Here is a 23,083-nt window from a genome sequence, read left to right as displayed (position 1 = left end):
CCAGCCACATTCATCGTGATGAGGGCCTTTGGAACAAAGGACAAGAGAACAGGGCTAAAGGCGTCTGAGAGCGCTGCCCAGCCTTCCTTTCTTCTACATGGCCTTGACCTTTTCTTCCATCTCCTTCATGAGCGTTCTGTGTCCGACTACCGAGTTTAGCTGAGCCATGCAGATGGGCTGAGGAAACATACTGGGCCACCTGTACACGGAGGTCAAAGGAACCCTTCCCAGGCTGGCCAGCTCTATCATGACAAAACTTGCAACTTTCTTTCCTTTTTTTAAGCTGCACCTGCAGCATATGGAAGTTCCTGGGTCAGAGGTCTAATTAGAGCTGTGGCTGAGGACTATGCCACAGCCACAGCAGATCTGAGCAGCACCTTTGACCTGCGCTGAAGCTTTCAGCAACATTGGACCCTTAACCCACTGAGCAAGGCTAGGGGTCCAATCCACATCCTCAGGGAGACAGCATCAGGTCCCTAAACCCACTGAGCCACAACAGGAATTCCACAGCACATGCAACTTCATGGGACACCTCCCCACCTAGGATACAGACTGCATTTCTCAGATTGAGTGGGACCATGCGCCTAAGTTCTGGCCAAGAGCATGGAAACAGAAGCAAAGCTTATAGTGTCTTGAAAAAGAAAGATACTTGTCCTCCCCTCTTGTCCCTCCTGCTGGCTAAGATGTGGCCATGAGGGGGCGCCATCTTGGGCCACGTGGACAAGGGCAATGCCTTAGGGATGGCAAAGCAGCAAGACAGAAGTCTGAGCCCTTGATGATTTTGCAGAGCAGAATCTGTATTATTTAAGCTGCTGCTCTTCTGAGTCTTTTGTTTACATCTGGAATGACATCAGTAACACAGATATTGACCAACTAAAGTAAATGCAGGAAAGAGTCACCAGATGTGGAGTCTGGGTCTTGGGTTTTAAAAATCAACATTTAAAGTCCTAAAATTTGTTTAGCCCAAGAACGGAAGGTTAAAACCACACACTTAAAAGGCTGTCCCTGGGTACAGAAAAGGGTAGTCTTTCTCTCTCCAGCTCCCGAATATTTGTTGAATTGGTTATTAATGATTGAGATTTGATAAATGGATGTTTCAGGAGGGCATATTTTGGTTCCAATAGAAAAATCTCTTTAAAAAAATTGTGATTAATAGAGAAGGGAAGAAAAGTAACGCTTGAGGACCTGCTGTAACCTAGTCAAGGTGTTATATGCTCAGCATTTTTTTTAATGCACCTATGGCATGCAGAAATTCTAGGGCCAGGGATTGAACCCGCATCACAGCAGCAACCTGAGCCACAGCAGTGACAACACCAGATTCTTAACTGAGTCACCAGGGAACTTCTCAGCTTACTTCTTATGATATCATCACATTCTAATCTACTCTCTACTCTCAATTTCCAGGGCACAAAGTCATTCACAATGTACACTTTAACTCAACTTCCCTCTCCATTTCTCCAAAGCTGACAAATGGCCAATAACCACATGAAAAATATTCAATATCATTAATAACTAGGGAAAGGTAAACCAAAACCACAGTGAGATACCACTCCATACTTAGTAGGATGGTTATAATTAAAAAGACAGACAATAACAAGTGTTGGCAAGGATTTGGGGAACTAGGAACACTCATGCATTGCTGGTGCACTGCTTGAAAAACAGTCTGGCAGTTCCTCAGAAGATTAAACATAGTTACTATATAACCCGGTAATTCTCCTCAGTATATACCAGAGAGAACTGAAATATGTTCTCAAACAAATTTGTACACAAATGAACATTAGTAGCATAATTCATTTTAGCCAAAAAGTAGAAACAACCTAACTGTCCATCAGATAATTAGTGCATGAATGTGGAATAATAGTTGGCTATAAGAAGGAATAAAGTCCCAGGGTTCCCGCTGTGGTGCAGCAGAAACCAACCCATGAGGACATGGGTTCGATCCCTGGCCTCACTCTGGGGGTTAAGGATCCAGCATTGCCATGAGCTGTGATATAGGTCACAGCACGGCTTGGATCCCATGTTGCTGTGACTGTTTTGTAGGCTGGCAGCTACAGCTCCAACAGGACCCCTACCCTGGGAATTTCCATATACCATGGGTTCAACCCTAAAAAGACCAAAAAAAAAAAAAAGAAGAAGAAGAAGAAGGAATAAAGTCCCAATATCCATTTCAACATGGATGAGCCTTGGAAACATCATGTGAAAGAAGTCAGACCCAAAAACAAATTCGTGCTCGTGTTGATATGGAATGTCGGTAATAGGCAGATTCGGAGAGACAGAAGATAGACCAGTGGTCACCATGGGGATGGGAGGAGGAAGGGGATGGGGAGTGATGGTCTCGATGGCTATCAGGTTTGTTGGGGGGTGATGAAAAGATTCTAAAATTCGATAGTGGTAACAGTTGTACCATCACTGTGAATATTCTAAGAATGGCTGAACCTCTTTAAATGGGTGAACTGCATGTTATGTGAGTTATTACTCGGTAACGCCATTTTTAAAAAGTCTTTTGACAGCTATTGCCTTATACTATATTCATGTGCAGCATTATTAATATTTGCCTTTAAAGCCACTCAAGTTTTTTACTGGACATTTATTTTAAAAGAACGTGGAGTTCACGCCATGGCTCAGTGGAAACAAATCTGACTAGGAACCATGAGGTTGCGAGTTCAATCCCTGGCGTTGCTCAGTGAGTTAAGGATCCAGCGTTGCCGTGAGCTGTGGTGTAGCTCAGATTCCAAGTTGCTGTGGCTGTGGTGTAGGCCAGCGGCTATCACTCCAATTCAACCCCTAGCCTGGGAACCTCCATATGCCTTGGGTGTGGCCCTAGGAAAGACAAAAAGACCAAAAAAAAAAGAACATTATTATACTCTTAAATAAGCTAATATCACTGGAGAGAAATAAAGCAACTATTGACAAGCTACAATTGCTCTGGTCAGCGTCCACAACACCCCAGTTATTAACAAATAAATAAAACCCATGACTAATTTCTGTTACACCATGTTAACCCATGACTAGGATTTGTTGTCTGCAGCCTGTTCTTAATTTATCAGACAAAAAAAGTGGGTGGCAGGGGGTGGGGATTAGGGCTAGATGTTAAAGGCAGATCAGCGCCCGTGTGAGAGGTCCTCCCTGGTGTGGTCGGGTTAGAAAGAGGGAGGAAAAGGAATAGCTTCCCTTTTATGTGATTTGATAATTTCATGTGGCCACCATGACATCTACCAGGAAGATATATCAACCCTTCTGGAGACACTGACCTTGATGAGAAAGACCAGCTTCCAGCCCTAAATACATTTAAAGTCCCTCACCTGGGAGTAGTGACAATGCCTCATTCATTCCTAGATGCCCCTGGGCCCCAGTTCCTTGAGGGGACACACTTAGGACTAAACATCTGCTAATTGTTGCCATCGATCTTCCCAGGGCTCAGAACAAAATAATGTCATTTGCAGCAGCATTTGATGCAACTAGAGATTCTCCTACAAATACCATGTGATACCACTTACATGTGGAATCTAAAATATGGTGCAAATGAACCTATTGCCTAACAGAAACAGACCCACAGTCATAGAGAACAGACTTGTGGGATGGACGGGGAGTTTGGGGTTAGTAGATGCAAACTATTACATTTAGGATGGATAAGCAATGAGGTCCTGCTGTACAGCACAGGGAACTGTATCCAATCTCTTGTGACAGAACGTGAGGGAAGATAATGAGAAAATATACATATTTGAATGACTGGGTTGCTTTGGTGTACAGCAGAAATTGATGGAACATTGTAAATCAACTATCCTTTAAAAATTTTTAAATCCTCCCAGGGATCATCTACAGGTTTGTGTTGCTCTGAAGACTGTGGTTTCAAATGTATGGTTACAAAAGGGGGTTGCAGGGTGGGAGACAGGGGAAATAAACAAGGAGTTTGGGATTAACATATACCCACTACTGTACATAAAAATTAGGTAAACAACAAGGACCTACTGTACAGCACAGGGAACTGCACTCAACATCGTGTAATAACCTATAAGGGAAATGAATCTGAAAAAGAAAATATATATATATATAACGGAATCACTTTGCTATACACGTGCAACTAACAACATTGTAAATTAACTATACCTCAGTTTTTTAGAAAAGTTCTTGAAAAACAAAGGCTATGGTTTCACAACCTAATTGTCCATCGACAGATGAATGGATTAAGAAGATACTGGATATATACACAATGGAATACTACTCAGCCACAAAAAAGAACCAAATAATGCCATTTGCAGCAACATGGATGGAACTAGACTCATACTAAGTGAAGGAAGTCCGAAAGAGAAAGCCAAATACCATATGTTATCACTTATATTTAGAATCTAATATCGACACAGATGAACCTTTCCACAGAAAAGAACTCGTGAACTTGGAGAACAGACTTGTGGCTACCAAGGGGGAGGGGGAAGGAGTGGGATGGACTGGGAGTCGGGGGGGTTAACAGATGCAAACTATTGCATTTGGAGAGGATGGGCAATGAGACCCTGTATAGCATACGGAACCATATCCAGTCCCTTGTGGTGGAGGATCATGTGAGAAAAAGAATGTATACATGTGTGTCTGACTGGGTCACTTTGCTGTACAGTAGAAATTTACAGAACACTGTTAATCAACTATAATGGAAAAAAATAAAAATAAATTTTAAAAGGCTGTGGTTTCTCAAAATAAGGACTGAATTTTCCATCAACAAACCCTTTTCATGGAGAGGTTAGATGTCATTAGCCCGGAACATGCAACAGACTCCTTGTCACCTGGGACAAGCCCAGGACTCTGCCAGCTTTAAGCAAAGAATGACTATGCATGAAATCATCCAGGTCTGCCTTCTGCCAGGCAGCTCACTGCAGCAGAGCGTGCACAGCCTTGGCAGTCAGGGAGCTGTGCTGTTAGCTTGGCCGTCTCCCCCAGACTCAGTTGTTCCATCTGCAAAAGGGGGACACCATGCCTAGCTTTTGGGGCTGTCTTAAGAATTAGCTACATAATTGAAAGGTGGAGAATCTAGGGAGGTGAGGATAATATGAAGGCTCTCCGCAGCAGCCAAGCCAGTTTCTAAGCACTGCCCTTGTCCTGAGGACAAGAAGGAAAAGCAGCAAAAGTGGACCCAGGAGCCTAGTGCAAGGTGTTCCCGTCTCCTCACTGTGGTTCTTCAGGGCAGAAGGGAGCTAAGGTTCTGGCTCCATCTTCGCTTATCAGCAAGCCCTTCATTCAGCTCAGCAGTTTGTTCAGAAGCGGAAACACTGCCTTCTCTTCCACCTCCAGGCATGATGGGCAAACTGGTACCCAAACAACCCTCCTGCTAAATGACTGTAATACTGGTAAAACATACAAAAAGTAACTGTGCCCTGATTTTCTGCAGCTGACTGTGCAGGATTAGGAACAAGGAAGCACCCAACTTTCTGACTGGAGATCCCTTCTGGACACAGCAAAGGCAGGAACAAGTCCCAACAGAGAGAGAGGGAGGGAGACTGGAATTTGGAGGGACTTAACTGACTTGAGTCTGTGGGCGAGTGTCCTGGAGAGAAGGGAGCTGGTTAGAGAAGGGGATACAGAAACCAGCATCTTTGATTTGTTGGCAGACATGAGGCTGTGAGTGCAAAGGTCCATCCTTCACCGCCCTGGCCATGAGCACCTGCTGGGGAAGGAACTGCCCAGGAAAGACTAGGAAGCTGTGAGCGGAACTAACAGCTGAGCTCACAGGACTGGAAAGCATTGGAGTTCCAACTATCCAGAGTGGAGAGGCCCCACTGAACACATGGAACTTTTAGGAGGGATGCCAGGGAGGCAGCACTTAGGACTAGGGCTAAGCTAAGCCAAGGCGACTCCAGATGCACCCTGACAAGTGTCTAAACCATCGAGCAAATTCACAAATAAGTAACTACCCACTGAAACAACATTCTTTATGCCGCGGGTACAGCCCTAAAGAAGAAAGAAAAAGAAAATGTAACCATAACCCAAAGGATCATCCCTCAATAGAAACACATTAAAAGTGAGACAGGATGGGAGTTCCTGTCATGGTTCAGTGGTTAGCGAATCCGACTGGGAACCATGAGGTTGTGGGTTCAATCCCTGGCCTTGCTCAGTGGGTTAAGGATCCAACGTTGCCATGAGCTGTGGTGTAGGTTGCAGACACAGCTCGGATTCCATGTTGCTGTGGCTGTGGTGTAGGTTGGTGGCTACAGTTCTGATTCAACCTCTAGCCTGGGAACCTCCATATGCCGCAGGAGCAGCCCTGGAAAGGGCAAAAAGACAAAAAAAAAAAAAAGAGAGACAGGATGGAATTATCAAACAAAGACTTTATTTTTTTGTCTTTTTAGGGCCACACTTGTGGCATGTGGAGGTTCCCAGGCTAGGGGTCAGATCAGAGTTACAGCTGCCAGCCTACACCACAGCCATAGCAATGCAGGATCCAAGCTGCATCTGTGACCTACGCTATAGCTCATGGCAACGCCGGATCTTTAACCCACTGAGTGAGGCCAGGGATCGAACCCGCATCCTCATCCATACTAGTCAGATTCATTATGGATACTAGTCAGGTTCATTAACTGCAGTTCATGACGGGAACTCCAGACAAGGACTTCAGAACATCAATGACCAATATATGCCAGGATTTAAAGGAAAATAAGGGCAGGATGAGGGAACACATAGGGAATCTCAACAGAGCAATACAAATATTACAAACAATAAATGCTGGAGAGGGTGTAGAGAAAAGGGAACCCTCCTATACTATTGGTGGGAATGTAAGTTGGTGCAGCCACTGTGAAGAACAGGGTGGAGTTTCCTTCAAAAACTAAAAATGGAACTACCATATGATCCAGCAGTCCCACTCCTGGGCCTTATATCCAGATAAAACCGCAATTCGAAAAGATACATGCGCCCAGATGTTCACTGCAGCACTATTCACAATAGCCAAGGCATGGAAGCCACCTCAATGTCCATCGACAGAGGACTGGATAAAGAAGTGAGGTACATACATACAATGGAATATTACTCAGCCATAAAAAAAGAATGAAAATGGCATTGGCAGCAACATGTTCGTACCTAGAGATTATCATATGAACTGAAATCAGAGAAAGACAAATATACCATACAATATCATCAATATGTGGAATCTAAGCATGACACAAATGAACTTATTTACACAACAGAAAGAGACTCACAGACAAAAATTTATGGTTACCAGGGGAGATAGTGGGGGTGGAGGATAAATTAGGGGTTTAAGATTATATATTATTTATGTATAATACTATATATAAAATAAACAAGGACCTACTGTATAGCACAAGGAATTATTTTTTTTAATTGGACTTAATAAAAATTACTTTTAATAATTTTTTTTTATTTTCCCACTGTACAGCAAGGGGGTCAAGTTATCCTTACATGTATACATTACATTTTCCCCCAGCCTTTCTTCTGTTGCAACATGAGTATCTAGACAAAGTTCTCAATGCTATTCAGCAGGATCTCCTTGTAAATCTATTCTAAGTTGTGTCTGATAAGCCCAAGCTCCCCATCCCTCCCACTCCCTCCCCCTCCCATCAGGCAGCCACAAGTCTCTTCTCCAAGTCCATGATTTTCTTTTCTGAGGAGATGTTCATTTGTGCTGGATATTAGATTCCAGTTATAAGTGATATCATATGGTATTTGTCTTTGTCTTTCTGGCTCATTTCACTCAGGATGAGAGTCTCTAGTTCCATCCAGGTTGCTGCAAATGGCATGATGTCATTCTTTTTTATGGCTGAGTAGTATTCCATTGTGTATATATACCACATCTTCTGAATCCAATCATCTGTCGATGGACATTTGGGTTGTTTCCATGTCCTGGCTATTGTGAATAGTGCTGCAATGAACATGCGGGTGCATGTGTCTCTTTTAAGTAGAGTTTTGTCCGGATAGATACCCAAGAGTGGGACTGCTGGGTCATATGGAAGTTCTATGTATAGATTTCTCAGGTATCTCCAAACTGTTCTCCATAGTGGCTGTACCAGTTGACATTCCCACCAACAGTGCAGGAGGGTTCCCTTTTCTCCACAGCCCCTCCAGCACTTGTTATTTGTGGATTTATTAATGATGGCCATTCTGACTGGTATCTCATGGTAGTTTTGATTTGCATTTCTCTTATGATCAGCCATGTTGAGCATTTTTTCATGTGTTTGCTGGCCGTCTGTATATCTTCTTTGGAGAAATGTCTATTCAGGTCTTTTTGCCCATTTTTCCATTGATTGATTGGCTTTTTTGCTGTTAGGTTGTATAAGTTGTTTATATATTCTAGAGATTAAGCCCTTGTCGGTTGCATCATTTGAAACTCTTTTCTCCCATTCTGTAAGTTGTCTTTTTGTTTTCCTTTGGGTTTCCTTTGCTGTGCAAAAGCTTTTCAGTTTGATGAGGTCCCATGGGTTTATTTTTGCTCTAATTTCTATTGCTTTGGGAGACTGACCTGAGAAAATATTCATGATGTTGATGTCAGAGAGTGTTTTGCCTGTGTTTTCTTCTAGGAGCTTGATGGTGTCCTGTCGTATATTTAAGTCTTTCAGCCATTTGGAGTTTATTTTTGTGCACGGTGTGAGGGTGTGTTCTAGTTTCACTGCTTTGCATGCAGCTGTCCAGGTTTCCCAGCAATGCTTGCTGAATAGACTTTCTTTTTCCCATTTTATGTTCCTGCCTCCCTTGTCAAAGATTAATTGACCATAGGTGTCAGGGTTTATTTCCGGGTTCTCTATTCTGTTCCATTGGTCTGTGTGTCTGTTTTGATACCAGTACCACACTGTTTTGATGACTGTGGCTTTGTAGTATTTCTTGAAGTCTGGGAGAGTTATGCCTCCTGCTTGGTTTTTGTTTCTCAGGATTGCTTTGGCGATTCTGGGTCTTTTGTTGTTCCATATAAATGTTTGGATTGTTTGTTCTAGTTCTGTGAAAAATGTCATGGGTAATCTGATAGGGATTGCATTGAATCTGTAGATTGCTTTGGGTAGTATGGCCATTTTTACAATATTGATTTTCCCAATCCAGGAACATGGAATATCTTTCCATTTCTTTACATCTTCTTTGATTTCTTTGATTAAAGTTTTATAGTTCTTGGTATATAGGTCCTTTACCTCCTTGGTCAGGTGTATTCTGAGGTATTTGATTTAGCACAAGGAATTATGATAAATGTCTTAAAATAACCTGTAATGGAAAAGAATCTGAAAAAGAATACATGTTACATATGTATGTGTATATATATTATATATATTTAACTGAATAACTTTGCTGCATATCTGAAGCTAAGACACTGTAAATTAACTATACTTCAATTAAAAATGATTAAAAAAGGAGTTCTCATCATGGCTCAGTGGTTAACAAACCTGACTAGGAACCATGAAGTTGTGGGTTTGATCCCTGGCCTCGCTCAGTGGGTTAAGGATCCAGTGTTGCCGTGGGCTGAGGTGTAGGTCGCAGACACGGCTCGGATCCCACATTGCTGTGGCTGTGGTGTAGGTTGGCGCCTACAGCTCCGATTAGACCCCTAGCCTGGGAACCTCCATATGCTGCAGATGCAACCCTAGAAAAGACCAAAATAAATATAAATAAAAATGGTTAAAAAATAAAACATTTTAAATCTGAAAATTTAGAACTAAAAACTGGACATCTTCGAACTGAAAACTACAATATCTAAAGTGGAGTTTTTCACTGGATGAAAAACTTGCTTTTAAGTGGAATTAAAAAAATCCAGACACTGCATACAAAAAGAGAAAGATTAATGAGCTTGAAAAGAGAGCAACAGAAATCATCCCAACAGAAGCAGAGGAGGGAATAAAAGAGGAAAACAGAGTCTCAGGTACGTGGGGAGACTATGAGGCAGTCTTATGTGTGGTAGGTGGAGGGTCAGGAGAAGTAAGATTGGGGTGGGGGCTTTGATTTTTTCAGCAGTGCTTCTATGGATGGGCGCAGCTCTAAAAGGAGAGATCTGTGCAATCAATGAGTCAGGTCTCTAAAGAAGTTAGAAAAGGAAGAGTAAATTAAACCCAAAACTAGCAGAAGGAGGCAAACAATAAAAAGTGAGAATCAATGAAACAGAAAACAGAGAATAGAGAAAATCAATTAAAAAAAAGTTGGCGTGATATCTCATTGTGGTTTTGATTTACAGTTCCTTGATGGTGAGTGATGTCAACCACCTCTTTTCATAAGTTACACGGATATAACGTACCGCACAGAGAATAGAGTCCATCTTTTATAATAACTTTGAATGGAGCGTAATCTATAAAAATATCAAATTACTATTCATACCCCTAAAACTAATATGGTAGGTCAACTGTGCTTGGAAAAAAAAAAGCAAAAAGAAAGTTGATTCTTGGAAAAGCTTGATAACACTGATAGGCCACTAGTCTAGACTGGCTAAGATATAATGGGAATGAAATAAATTATCAACATTAGGAACAAAAGAAAGGACATCGCTATCATCTTAGAGACGTTAAAAGAGCAAAAGAATTTTGTGAACAATTATTTCAATAAATTTGACAACTTCAATGAAAAACAATTCCTTGAATGACACAAATTACCAAAACTGACCAGGGAGAAAATCTAAGTAATTCTGTATCTACTAAAATATCCAAATTCACAATTAAAAACATCCCACAAAGAAAACTCCAGGCCCAGAGATAAATGTTATCAAAGGTTTAAGGAACTGAGTCAAACAATCCAAATGCTACACAGACCTCTATCTCCTATAAGTATATATACAAATATCCTTAACAAAATATTGAAAAGTCAAATCCAACAGTCAGATGAAATTTGATTCTGGAATGCAGTACTGATTTAACAGTTGAAAAATCAATACAGTTCACTATACTAAGAGTAAAGGAGGAGTTCCCATTGTGGCTCATCAGGTTAAGAACCTGACGTAGCCTCCAAGAGCATGCGGGTTCGATCCCTGGTCTTGCTCCATGGGTTAAGGATCCGGCATTGCTGGAAGCTGGGGAGTAGGTTGCAGATGAAGCCGGGATGAAGCCTGGCTGTGGCGTAGGCTGGCAGCTACAGCTCTCATTCGACCCCTAGCCTGGGAACTTCTGCATGCTGTAGATGTAGCCCTAATAAGAAAAATAGGGAGAAAAAAAAAAAAAAAGAGGAAAGGAGAATATATAACTGAATCACTTTACTGCACACCCGAAACTGCAACATTGTAAAAATCAGCTATTTCAATACTTTCTTTAAAAAAATAAAATTAAAGAGGAAAATAAACTAAATGATCTCAACAGATGCTGAAAAACCTTCAGGAGAAAGGCCAACTTGTATTTATGACACAAAGTGCCCAGAAAACTAGATAAAGTGTATCCACACAATACAAATCAAACCTACAGCTAACATCATACTAATGAAAAATAGCTTCCCTCTAAGACTGGAAATTCTGTTGAACATTTTATGGAAAGTCCTAGAAATCACTAAAGAGGAGTTCCCGTCGTGGCGCAGTGGTTAACGAATCCGACTAGGAACCATGAGGTTGCAGGTTCGGTCCCTGCCCTTGCTCAGTGGGTTAACGATCCGGCGTTGCCGTGAGCTGTGGTGTAGGTTGCAGACGCGGCTCGGATCCCGAGTTGCTGTGGCTCTGGCGTAGGCCGGTGGCTATAGCTCCGATTCAACCCCTAGCCTGGGAACCTCCATATGCCGCGGGAGTGGCCCAAGAAATAGCAACAACAACAACAAAAGACAAAAGACAAAAAGACAAAAAAAAAATCACTAAAGAGAAAGGCTATAAAAATTAGAGTTAAAAATTATTTTTATTTACACAATACTTAACTGTAGATGCAGAAAATTCTAAGAAATCTACAAAAAACAAAACCACCCCCACCAAAGAAATCCCACTAGACGGAGTTCCTGCTGTGACACAGTGGAAACAAAACCCACTAGTTTCCACGAGGATGCAGGTTTGATGCCTGGACTCACTCATGGGTTAAGGATCAGGCATGGCCTTGAGCTGTGGTGTAGGTCGCAGACACGGCTTGGGTCTGATGTGGCTGTGGCATAGGCCGGCAGATGTAGCTCTGATTAGAACCCTAGCCTGAGAACTTCCACATGCCATGGGTGTGGCCCTAAAAAGCAAAACACCGCACTAGAGCCAACAAGCAAATTTAGCAATATTGCAGGATATGAAGTGAACCAAAAAATGATCCTATTATAACCAGCAATAATCGGAAAATAAAATTTTACGATGGCATCAAAAACAAAACAGAGATGAATTTCAACAGATATATAAAACCTCACTTAAAATTACAAATGTAAAGTTCATATGGGAATGCAAAGGACATAAAACAACCAAGACAATTTTAGAAAAGAAGTTATGACTTTGACATAAGATACACAAAACAATCAAACAGCAAAAGAGACTTGTACACCTATGAAATCACATTTTTGTTTTGTTTTTTCCAGGGCGCACCCATGGCATATGGAATTTCCCAGGCTAGGGCTCTAATCGGAGCTGTAGCCACCTGCCTACGCCAGAGCCACAGCGATGCCAGATCCCAGCCGCGTCTGCGACCTACACCACAGTTCACAGCAACACCGGATCCTTAACCCACTGAGCAAGGCCAGGGATTGAACCCGCAACCTCATGGTTCCTAGTCGGATTTGCTAACCACTGAGCCACGACGGGAACTCCCTGAAATCACGTTTCTTTAAAAGGTGCCAAAACACTTTAACAGAAAGAGAAAATCTCTTTCCATTAAAGGGTGCTGGGACAACTATGTATCCATAGAGAAAAAAGTAAACTCTGACCTATGTATCATTTCATAGACAAAAATCAGAATGAGATGGATGACACCCTAGTGTTACTACTGAAACTCGAAAGATCCTCAAAAACATGCGAGTTTATCTTAATGATCTTGGGATTGGTAAAGATGTCTTAGAGAAGACTCCGGAATGACTAAAAAACTTTCCAAATATTAAAATGTACTTCATCAAAAAATTCTGTACATCAACAGACATCACTAAAAGAAAAAGCTGGTTAGGAGAAAAGTAATAAAAGGTGTATCTGACAAAGAACTTGTATCCAAAATACATAAATGAGTCTTCTATCTCAGTAATAAAAAGTCGGCAAAATAAAAGTGGGCAGTGCTCGTATAAAATCAGAATGAAACAGAGAAGGTTAGCATGGCCCCTGCGCAAGGATGACATGCAGATCCATGAAGCATTCCGTATTTTTATGCACTGGGAGCTTGGGGTTAGGAGATGCAAACTAGTCCCTTTAGAATGGAGTAGAAATGAGGTCCTGCTTCGAGCACAGGGAACAATAACCGATTTCTGAGGATAGACCACGATGGAAGGTAACATGGGAAAAAGAATGTGTCTGTATATATACGTATGCCTGAGTCACTTTGCTGTACAGTAGAAATGAGCACAGCTTTGTAAACCAACTATAACTTTAAAAAAAAGGAAAAAATGGGCAAAAGACTTGGAGAACCCTTTATGAAGGTATATGAACGTCCAGTAAGTATATGAAAAAGCGCTCGATATCATTCATTGCAAGGAAATGCAAGGTAAACATTAGCAAGATACCACTGCAGGCCCATCATGCCAATTTTCCCCAATGGCAAAAACTGGAGATTTTGGCAAGTGTGTGGAAACCACCCAACTCCAACACATGGTTGAGGTGTGTAAAATGGCACAACCAGAATGACCTTTCCTCATAACATCAAATATAAACCTTCGCTATGGCCCAGAGATTCCATTCATGAAATATGTGAAAATACATATCCAAAAAAAGCCTTGTATAAGAAAGGTCACAGCAACTTTATCCACTGTGGCCAAACCCCCACAACTACGCAAATGCTCAATAACAGGTGACTAGATCAATGATGCTGTGTTCATACAGGGGGACGCTGTTCAGCAAGAGGAGAATTACCCACCTGCTCCTAAGTCTCTCAGAGAAGGACCTCGAAAACAGGCTGCATGAGACAGCCTGGAGTCCTAAAAGAGGTAAAACGAATCTACAGGGAAGGAAATCAGAACAGTGGTAACCACTCAGCTGGGGTTGGCAGTTGCCTAAGGACATGAGCCATCTTTCTAGGGACCAAAGTGTCTGTATCTTGGTAAGGGCATGGGTCACACAGATGTCCCCATCTGTGATTGGACTGGATGCCTAAGATCTGTGCATTTTCCTGTGTGCTAACTATCTCAATTTTAAAAAGCCTTAAACACTGGAAAAAACCAAACACTGCTGCCAATCCAGAAGTTTCTGGTTGCCTTGAGGCAAGGATCCCCTGCAGAGAAAGCCAGATCCTAGGTGAGACTTTCCATCCCCATCATGGAAACCTCGTTCATTGAGCACCTACTACGGACTGGGGCCCCTTGGAAATGCTTTACGTGGTATTCCCAATATTGAGATGGTCTCTGTGGTATTTATCATTTTCACTTTACAGAGGGGAAAGCAGAACCACACATTCACGCCGGCAGCTTCACTTGGGAGACCCATCCAAACGGACTGCAGTTCATAAGGATGGTGGCACCACTGCCTGGGGTGGCAAGACTTTGCCCCAGGCAAGGTGATGTTACCTTTTGCATTTAATTCAATCAAGTTCATGGGTGAAGGTTCCAGATCTGAGAAACAAAGTCTGTCCAGACAGGACTGAAAGACAGGTCTTTTGGAGCCCAGGATGTACTGGTCCCTGAGGAAAGGGACTTGCTGAGACAGGCTACCTTCCTGCCTGGGGACCCCGGGTGGCGGGGGGGGGGGGTGTTTGATCATGCTGGCTCCTCCCATGCAATCTTCTCACCTCCTGCATCCCTAAAGGCCAAGGCCAAGACTACAGGCCATCATGCCAAGAGTTTAGAAGAACCCTCAAGTCCCATGTGGTCCATGTGTAAAATTACCATTTTCCTTGGGAACCCGCCGAGTTATAAATGGCATCAGCTTTATGTACATCAGTATCTATGTGTTCATTGCTACATGTGGCCAGAACCTAAGAACCACAGTGCTTTCGGGTCCCTGCTGGCTTCCTAGGCTTCCATTGGACACTGGGGGCCACCCTTGCCCCTCACTACCCCAAATGCACTCAGTTTTGGCTGCCTGAAACGCACATTGTGCAAGTGAGAAAACAGCATTTCTCCCCCTGGGCAGATACAGCCCCACCTTCATGTACACAAACTTGGCACGTGGGACATAGTCTGGGCTTCCTCTCCTACTTGCCCCATCAAGCAGCAGCCTAAGGAGTTCCTGCTGTGGTGCAGTAGGTTAAGGATCTGATTGCAGCAGCTTAGGTCTCTGTGGGGGTTCGATCCCCTGCCCATCACAGTGGGTTAAGGATCCAGCATTGCTGCATCTATGGCTAGGATTAGATCCCTAGCCTGATGACTCTTTTTTTGTTCTGCTATTTTAGGGTTGCAGCCGTGACATATGGAAGTTCCCAGACTAGGGGTCAAATTGGAGCTACAGCTGCTGGCCTCCACCATAGCCACACTGGATCTGAGCCATGTCTGTGACCTCTACCACAGCTCACAGCAATGCCAGATCCTTAACACACTGAGCCAAGGCCAGGGATCAAACATGCAACCTCATGGATCTGAGTCGGGTTCGTTAACGGCTGAGCCACAAAGGGAACTCTCCTTTTTAAATTTAAGTTATAGTTGATTTACAAGGGTATGGGTTCGATCCCTGGCTTTGCTCAAGGGTTTAAGGATCTGGCATTGCCACGAGCTGCTGAGGAGCTTGCAGATGCAGCTTGGATCTGGCATTGCTGTGACTGTGGTGTAGGCCAGCAGCTGCAGCTCCAATTCAACCCCTAGCCTGAGGACCTCTATATGCCTCGGATGCAACCCTAAAAAGAAAGTATAGCTGATTTAAAGTGTTGTGCCAATTTCTGCTGTACAGCAGAGTGCAGTAGGCATACGTATACATACCTTTGCTTTCTTATATTATCACCCATCATGGTCTATGCAGGAGACTGGCTATAGTTCCAGGAACTTCCATATATTGCAGGTGCAGCCTCCCCCCCCCCCCCCCCCCCCCCCCCCCCCCCCCGCCAAAAAAAAGCAGCATCCCGACATTATATATGACCTGTCCCGTCCCAGCAGCGCTTGCAGAGGTCAATGATGTCTACTCACAGGGACGTAGTAAAAACAGAACCCCCATCAGGGGCCACCTCTCTTGCCCACAGAGCTTGGCTACGTAAGCGAACCTTTTTGTACCACACCTCCAGAGACCCATAGACCACGAAGAACCCACTATTGGCTAACGGCTATGTGGATAATGACAAGGGTTACACGTCAGTCCCCCCAGGGCCCAAAACTTCATCCTTTCACAGTGACAAGAACCAAGGCAATACCAGAGAGCCAGGCTGGCTGGGGTTTCCTTGGGTTCCCAGATCCTGGATTCCACAGCTCAGGGACCCTCCCTTTTTGCCATCGTTCTAACCTATCAGATCCCAACTTGCTCCTGTTCATCTCCCCTGGTTTAAATAAAAGTCATCGGGCTTTGTTTTATTTTCATTTGAGAAATGAGACCAGAGACTAACAGTGGCTCTGCCATCACATAGCTCATCACGAGTCAGAGCCAAGCCCGTTTAACTCCAAATTCAGGGCTCTTCCCACATGTTGATCTCATGTGGTGTCCAAACCAGAAAGACAACCCCACATGTCAGTATGAATGACACTCAAGAGAACAGTATTGATGCCTCTAAGCCCAAAATATCACTAATGAATCCACATTAAACTCATTAATGATGCATTGTCTCCCACATGCCAAGCTAGCAACAATTAAAGCCCAATAACGAATTGCGGCAGGCAGAAAAATGGCCCTGGGGCTGTCCACGTCCCAATTCCTAGAACACGAGTATGTCCTGCTCCAGGGCAGGGCGAATTGAGAGGGCAGATAGAATTAAGGATGCTGGTCAGTTGCTCTGAGATGCGGGGATTTATCCAGGTTGGTCCTGTATCATCAGAGGGGCCTTCAGAATGGAAGATGGAGACAGAAAAAGGCAGAAAGACCGGCTATGAGGAGGGATCCATCTGCTGGTACTGGCTTTAGAGGAGGAGGAAGGGCTGCAAGCCAAGAGCTGTAGGAGGCTTCTAGAGGCAGGAAAGGGTTTCTCCCAGAGTCTCCAGAAGGAATGTGGCCCTGCCGACATCTGGATTTTGAGGCCACTGAGACCCATTTCAGACTTCCATACCATACAACCATACAATGCCAAATTTGTGCCATTAAACCCCTAAGGTAAATAGTTTGTTACAGAGCAACAGGACCACAAACACCCCGCACTTTTCCTCGATACGTAGCAGATGCTACAGAAACACAAGAGATTCTTATACTAAGGGAAGTTAGACAGTGAAAGACAAACATCATATGCTATCACTTATATGTGGGATCTAAAAAAAAAAAAAAAAAGGATACAGGAGTTCCTCTTGTGGCTCAGTGAGTTAAGAACCCAACTAGTATCCATGAGGATGTGGGTTCAGATCCCCAGCCTTGCCCAGTGGGTTAAGGGTCAGCATTGCGGCAAGCTGCGGTGTAGGTCACTGACACAGCTCAGACCCTGTGTTGCTGTGGCTGTGGTGTAGGCCGGAAGCTGCAGCTCTGATTCAACCCCTCGCCTGGGAACTTCCATATGCCCAGGTACAGTTACAGAAAGAAAAAATAAATTTAAAGAAAATTTAAAAAGGATAGAAGGAGTTCCCGTCATGGTGCAGCAGAAAGGAATCCAACTAGGAACCATGAGGTTGCAGGTTTGATCCCTGGTCTCACTTGGTGGGTTAAAGATCCAGCGTTGCCATGAGCCGTGGTGTAGGTTACAGTCACACCTTGGATCTGGCATGGCTGTTGTATAGGCCACTGGCTACAGCTCTGATTGGACCCCTAGTCTGGGAACCTCCATATGCCGTAGATGTAGCCCTTAAAAGCAAAAAGAACTTATTTGCAGAATAGAAACAGTCACAGACTTTGAAAAACTTATGGTTACCAAAGGGGACAGGTGGGGTGGCGGAGAGGGATGGCCTGGGGGTTTAGGACTGGCACACGCACACTGAAGTATATGGAAGGACTGGCCAGTGGGGACCTGCTGTAGAGCACAGGGAAGTCTACCCAGTATTCTGTGACAATCTATGTGGGCAAAGAATCTGGAAGAGAACCGATGTGTGTGTATGTGTAACTGAATCACTTTGTGACACAAGCAGAAGTTATCACAACATTGTCAATTAACTATACTTCAATAAAACTTTAAAAAATAAATTTTTAAATGACCAAATCTAGTACTGGGGGAGAGGAAGGGGTAGAAAATCAAGGAGAATATCTAGAAGAGGCAGTATCTGAGCTGAAGCTTGAGATTCAAGCCACAGAAGGAAGGGGCTGTGGTTTTGCCAGAGACCTCCTGGAAAGGCGGGCTAGAAGGTGGTACCCAGGGAACTCCAAGTGGTTGGTTCTTTGCGTGAGAGGAGGGAGCAGGCACTGAACATGGATGCAGGTGGCGGCCACGTCAAGGCAGCGGGGCACCTGCAGGGAATTTTAGTTGGGTGGTAACCAGCCTCATTAAACTGGCCTCTTGCAGAACCCGCCCTGGCTTAGGGTGGCGAGGGGGGAAGGGGGTACTGGAGGCAGGCAGACCACCTGAGAGGCTACTGCAGCCCCCAAGCAGAAGGCAATGGAGGCCTGGACCAGGCGCTGGAGGAGGAGACGGTCACAGGGTCACAGCAGTGGCTCACCTGGACCCGCGGTGGATAGAGGAGGTACACCGTGTCCAGTCTGAGGTTCTGGGCACATCCCTTCTACCACATTCCTGCGACCATGTCCTACCAGAGTCTCTAAAAGCTGTCCTGTGCTCCCTGAGGGCACCACATGCTCCTCCCCCGCCTGCAGAGAAACATTCATCATGGAACGAGGGCTGTCATTTGCCATCTGCTGAGAGGGGTCCCCGCGGAGGAAGAGGCACCTTCATTAGGAGGGAGGCCGACGAGGGTGGCAGAAAACGAGCACCATCTGCTCTGGTGCTTTGCGGGGAGGGGCGGGACTAGGATGGGGAGACGGAATGGGTGACCCCAATTTAGTTCAGCATGGAGCAGGGTCAAGGTCTGAGCTAGAGGGACCCAGACGTCCTTGGCTGTGCCCTTGGCAGACAGATGCAATGTCTGGGGTCCCTGCCTAGGAAGTGGTACTGGGCCTTCTCCCACAGAGCAGGGCCACCTGGTGGGGTCTGTCCACACGAGGGGTCTGAAGGAGGGCACCCGGGCAGGGACCATGACCGGGCACAGGTGTGGTGGCCGTGGGGGTGGGACACATGGCTTCAGTGTAAGGCAGGGGGAGGGGCTCACGTCATTCTAAGAAGGACGGACACCACTTTCCAGGCAAAGTTGGGAATGAGGATAAGAGACATCAACATATACCCCAAACACTCTGTAAATCACAACTTTTAAAAAATATCTCATTGAGGAAGAGTTCCTGTGGTGGCGCAGTGGAAACGAATCCGACTAGGAACCATGAGCTTGTGGGTTCGATCCCTGACCTCACTCAGTGAGTGAGGGATCCGGTGTTGCTGTTGGCTGTGGTGTCAGTCGCAGATGCGGCTCAGATCCTGAGCGGCTGTGGCTGTGGTGTAGGCCAGCAGCTGTAGCTCCGATTGGACCCCTAGCCTGGGAAGCTCCATATGCTGCGGGTGTTGCCCTAAAAAGCAACAAAACAAAACAAAACAAACAGCAAAAAAAACCCAAAAAAACCCACAACACCTCATTGAGTCATTACAACAGTTATACAGAGGTAAGGGCTGAGTCCTATTAGGGCCATTTGATAAATGGGCAAACTGAGGCCCAAACAGATTAAAAGTTCAAACCTAGTCAGTACACAAGACCAAAGTTATGGGATGCATCTCACTCTTGCTTTGTTTCAGTCTGTCTTCTTTTTGGCCACCCCATGGCACATGGAGTTCCCAGGCCAGGGATTAGATTTGAGCTGCTGTTGTGACCCATACTGCAGCTGTGGCAGTGCTGGTCCTTTAACCCACTGTGCCAGCCTGGGGGATTGAACCTATGTCCCAGTGCTGCAGAGATGCTACCCACCCCTGTTAGCCACAGTGGGAACTCCACCTTCACTTTATCCACTCGAGTGGCATGCAAGCTTTTTGAGAGCAGGGCATTGAGGGTTGGGCCTGTGACCACTCACCCACACCCTCCCTCCCAGCCCTGAGCCCACAGCCATGAGACCTTTCTGGCTGGTTTAGGTCCATTGAATTAACTTGGCCAGCTCTGATCACACCGGCTGGCAGGAGTGTAAATCCCAGCTCGGGAAGAAATCGTTGCTCTAAGCCAGGGGTGGGCAAATGCCTTCCTTCAAGGGCAAGGTGTTAGACCTTCATTTCAACTACTCAGCTCGGACGCCTGGGCACGGCTGTGTTGAAAGCAAACTCTATAAAACGGGAGGACTGGCTGGATTTGGCCAGTTGACCAAAGTTCGCTGAGCCCCACACACCATAGGCAATTTACTAGAAAGCCAGCGATAGGGACGGGGGTGGATATCTGATCTCAAAGAATGAGGCTCATGTTCTTTCCTCCGCCTTTCTGTACGAAAATGAACAAAATCTGCACTGAGGACGGGAAAATGATACTTACCCGTAATTTGGTGTTGACTGTCTATCTGGGGCCTTATATTCACATTCATGGTTAACCTCAAGATAATTCTGAGGAAGCGTTTGGCCCCATTTTCCAGATAAATGAAGACACTCAGAGAAGTTAAGGCAGTTACCAAAGATCACACAGCCAGGAAGGGGCAGAGTCAAGCTTTGAACACAAACACCTCTTCTCTTCCCACTACACCATGCTGGCTCTCCTCCGGTCCTGGCCTCAGGCCCTTTGCACATGATGTGGTTTGATGACAGCCACTGAGATGACCCTGCAAGGTCACTGCTGGGCATTCAGGGCCCAGCAGACACTAAAGCACTGTGGTTCTTTACTTTTTGACCTCATGTAGCTTGTGCGTCTCTTGGGTCCTGAATACCCAGCAGTGATCTTGCAGGGTTGTCTCAGTGGCTATTGTGAAACCAACTGACATACTTGGAAACCAAGGCCAGCCGATACCAGCCCAGGATGGCCCAAGGCAGCCAAGGCTGTGTGCTGACTACTTCAACCCAGATAAGAACTTGGCAGAAGCATCACATTAGAGATGAGGTCGTGATAAGAACCGTAAGAAACCTCTACAGATTTGGGAAATTTTTTGGTCTTTTTAGGGCTGCACCTGCGGCATATGGATGTTCCCAGGCTAGGGGTCGAATTGGAGCAGTAGCCGCCAGCCTACACCACAGCAACGCCAGATCCGAGCCATGTCTGCATCCTGTACCACAGCTCACAGCAACACCGGATCCTTGACCCACTGAGCAAGGCCAGGGATCGAACCTGAGTCCTCATGGATGCCAGTCAGGTTTATGAACTGCTGAGCCACGATGGGAACTCTGAGACTTTGGAAAATTTTTAAGGGTACTTTCAACTTCCCCAAACGCCATGGAATAAGGGTTTGAATCAGTCTTACCTGCCCCTGCACAGCTGACTTTGGGGCTTCACACCAAAGTACATGTAAAATCGATAAAAGGAGCTTGTCAATTTGGTTGAAATGAGAGGTAACAGACCCAACCTGCAGGACACATTTCCTCCTCCTCCCCCAAAATCACTGGACTAGAGGATGCTTGAGATTAGAGTCCTCCTGGTTTGACATCTGATAATTGTAATAAAAACTAACACAGTAGATGGAAACCACACTCCAGCCAGTGGGTGTGGATAAGGAGGAGACACACATGTCCCGGTCATGCTCCCAGGGACAAGTGCACAGACCATGACACGATGATCATGTGTCAGACTGTGAACCCTAAGTACCTCTGCCCTTGAACTCAAGGACTGACAGATTCTTGCTCCTTTCCACACGCTGCACCATCCTGTCAGTTCACGAGAAATGGCCAAGCTGCCTGGGGTAAACTATCTACGAAGAGATTTTTTTAAAAAGTGCTGCAGGATCAAAGCTGCCATTGTGCATATTTGCTTTTCTTTGGGGGCCAACAGGCTAGTTTATGAGGTTTTGCAACCTCAATTTCTCACCTGAAATCACTGAGAATCCCTGACTTTGAAATGTTTAACTGCACGTACTCATCTGTTTAATTTTTTTAATTTATTTTTTGGAAATGCCTGTGGCATGTGGAAGTTTCCAAGCCAGGGATTGAACCTGTGCCGTAGTTGTGACCTGTGCCACAGCTGCAGCAATGCTGGATCCTTAACCCACTGAGCCACATGGAAACGTCCTGTAAGTACTCAGCTCTTGATTTCACACGGATGTAGTTTACATTTCACAGCCGGCCAGCTCTGTTGACTTCAGGGCAAAAAAAAGCCTATAAATGACTGTGGTGTCTGTCTTGAACAACGTCTAGATTAGCTAAGAAAACAGGAGTCACTTTACACTTGGATGTGGGATGCGACTCAACAGGAGACAATGAGATGAAGCCAGGAGTTGGCCAAAGAGGGACAGAGTCTCAAAGTAATTTGTCTGCTTTCACCCTAAGAGATTACGCAATGAGGATAATAGCTATGATAATAACAGCTGGAAGAAGCCAAGACGTATGGCGTGCTCACAGGGTGCTAGGGAATGTGATTATTGAAATGTTTGGTGAGGCTGAGACAGACTGGGACCTGGGATCCTTTGCTGCAACGGCTACAGTGCTTATATCTACGTAAACATTTCCCCACCCAAGCAACACAGTACAAAGAAATCATAAGAGACTAAAAATACTGCATACATGCCCAGTTGGGGCAAATTATGGGCAATAAGATACAAAAAAAAAAAAGACGACCAGCTGCCACTTTTGCAGCGCTGAAGGCAAAAGCGGGGCACACCGCAAGCCCCCTGCACGCACCACCACCAAAGGGGTGGGCAGACCACCTAGACCACCCCGCTTTTTCTATGTGAAGACAGCTCACGGGTGCTTACGTGGGATGTGTCTTGTCCGTAAAAAGGCACGAGAAATAGAAACATTTTGTTAAGGGGAAAAAGAGATGATTTTATCCTAAAGCTGGCGGTTTGGAAATGAGAAAAAGAAACAGGGACAAAACAATATGGCCGCAGAAAGGTGTACAGAAAGCA

The 23,083-nt window shown here is 44.9% G+C and overlaps 1 pseudogene; it reads left to right on the top strand.

Moving 5' to 3' along the window:
• Positions 1-13,096: 13,096 nt before the first annotated feature.
• Positions 13,097-13,192, top strand: LOC125128515 (uncharacterized; annotated as a pseudogene).
• The last annotated feature ends 9,891 nt before the right edge of the window (positions 13,193-23,083 follow it).

This window comes from Phacochoerus africanus, chromosome 5, assembly GCF_016906955.1.
Source record: "Phacochoerus africanus isolate WHEZ1 chromosome 5, ROS_Pafr_v1, whole genome shotgun sequence".
Classification (NCBI taxonomy): Eukaryota; Metazoa; Chordata; class Mammalia; order Artiodactyla; family Suidae; genus Phacochoerus; species Phacochoerus africanus.
This window is presented reverse-complemented; position numbering and strand designations above follow the sequence as displayed.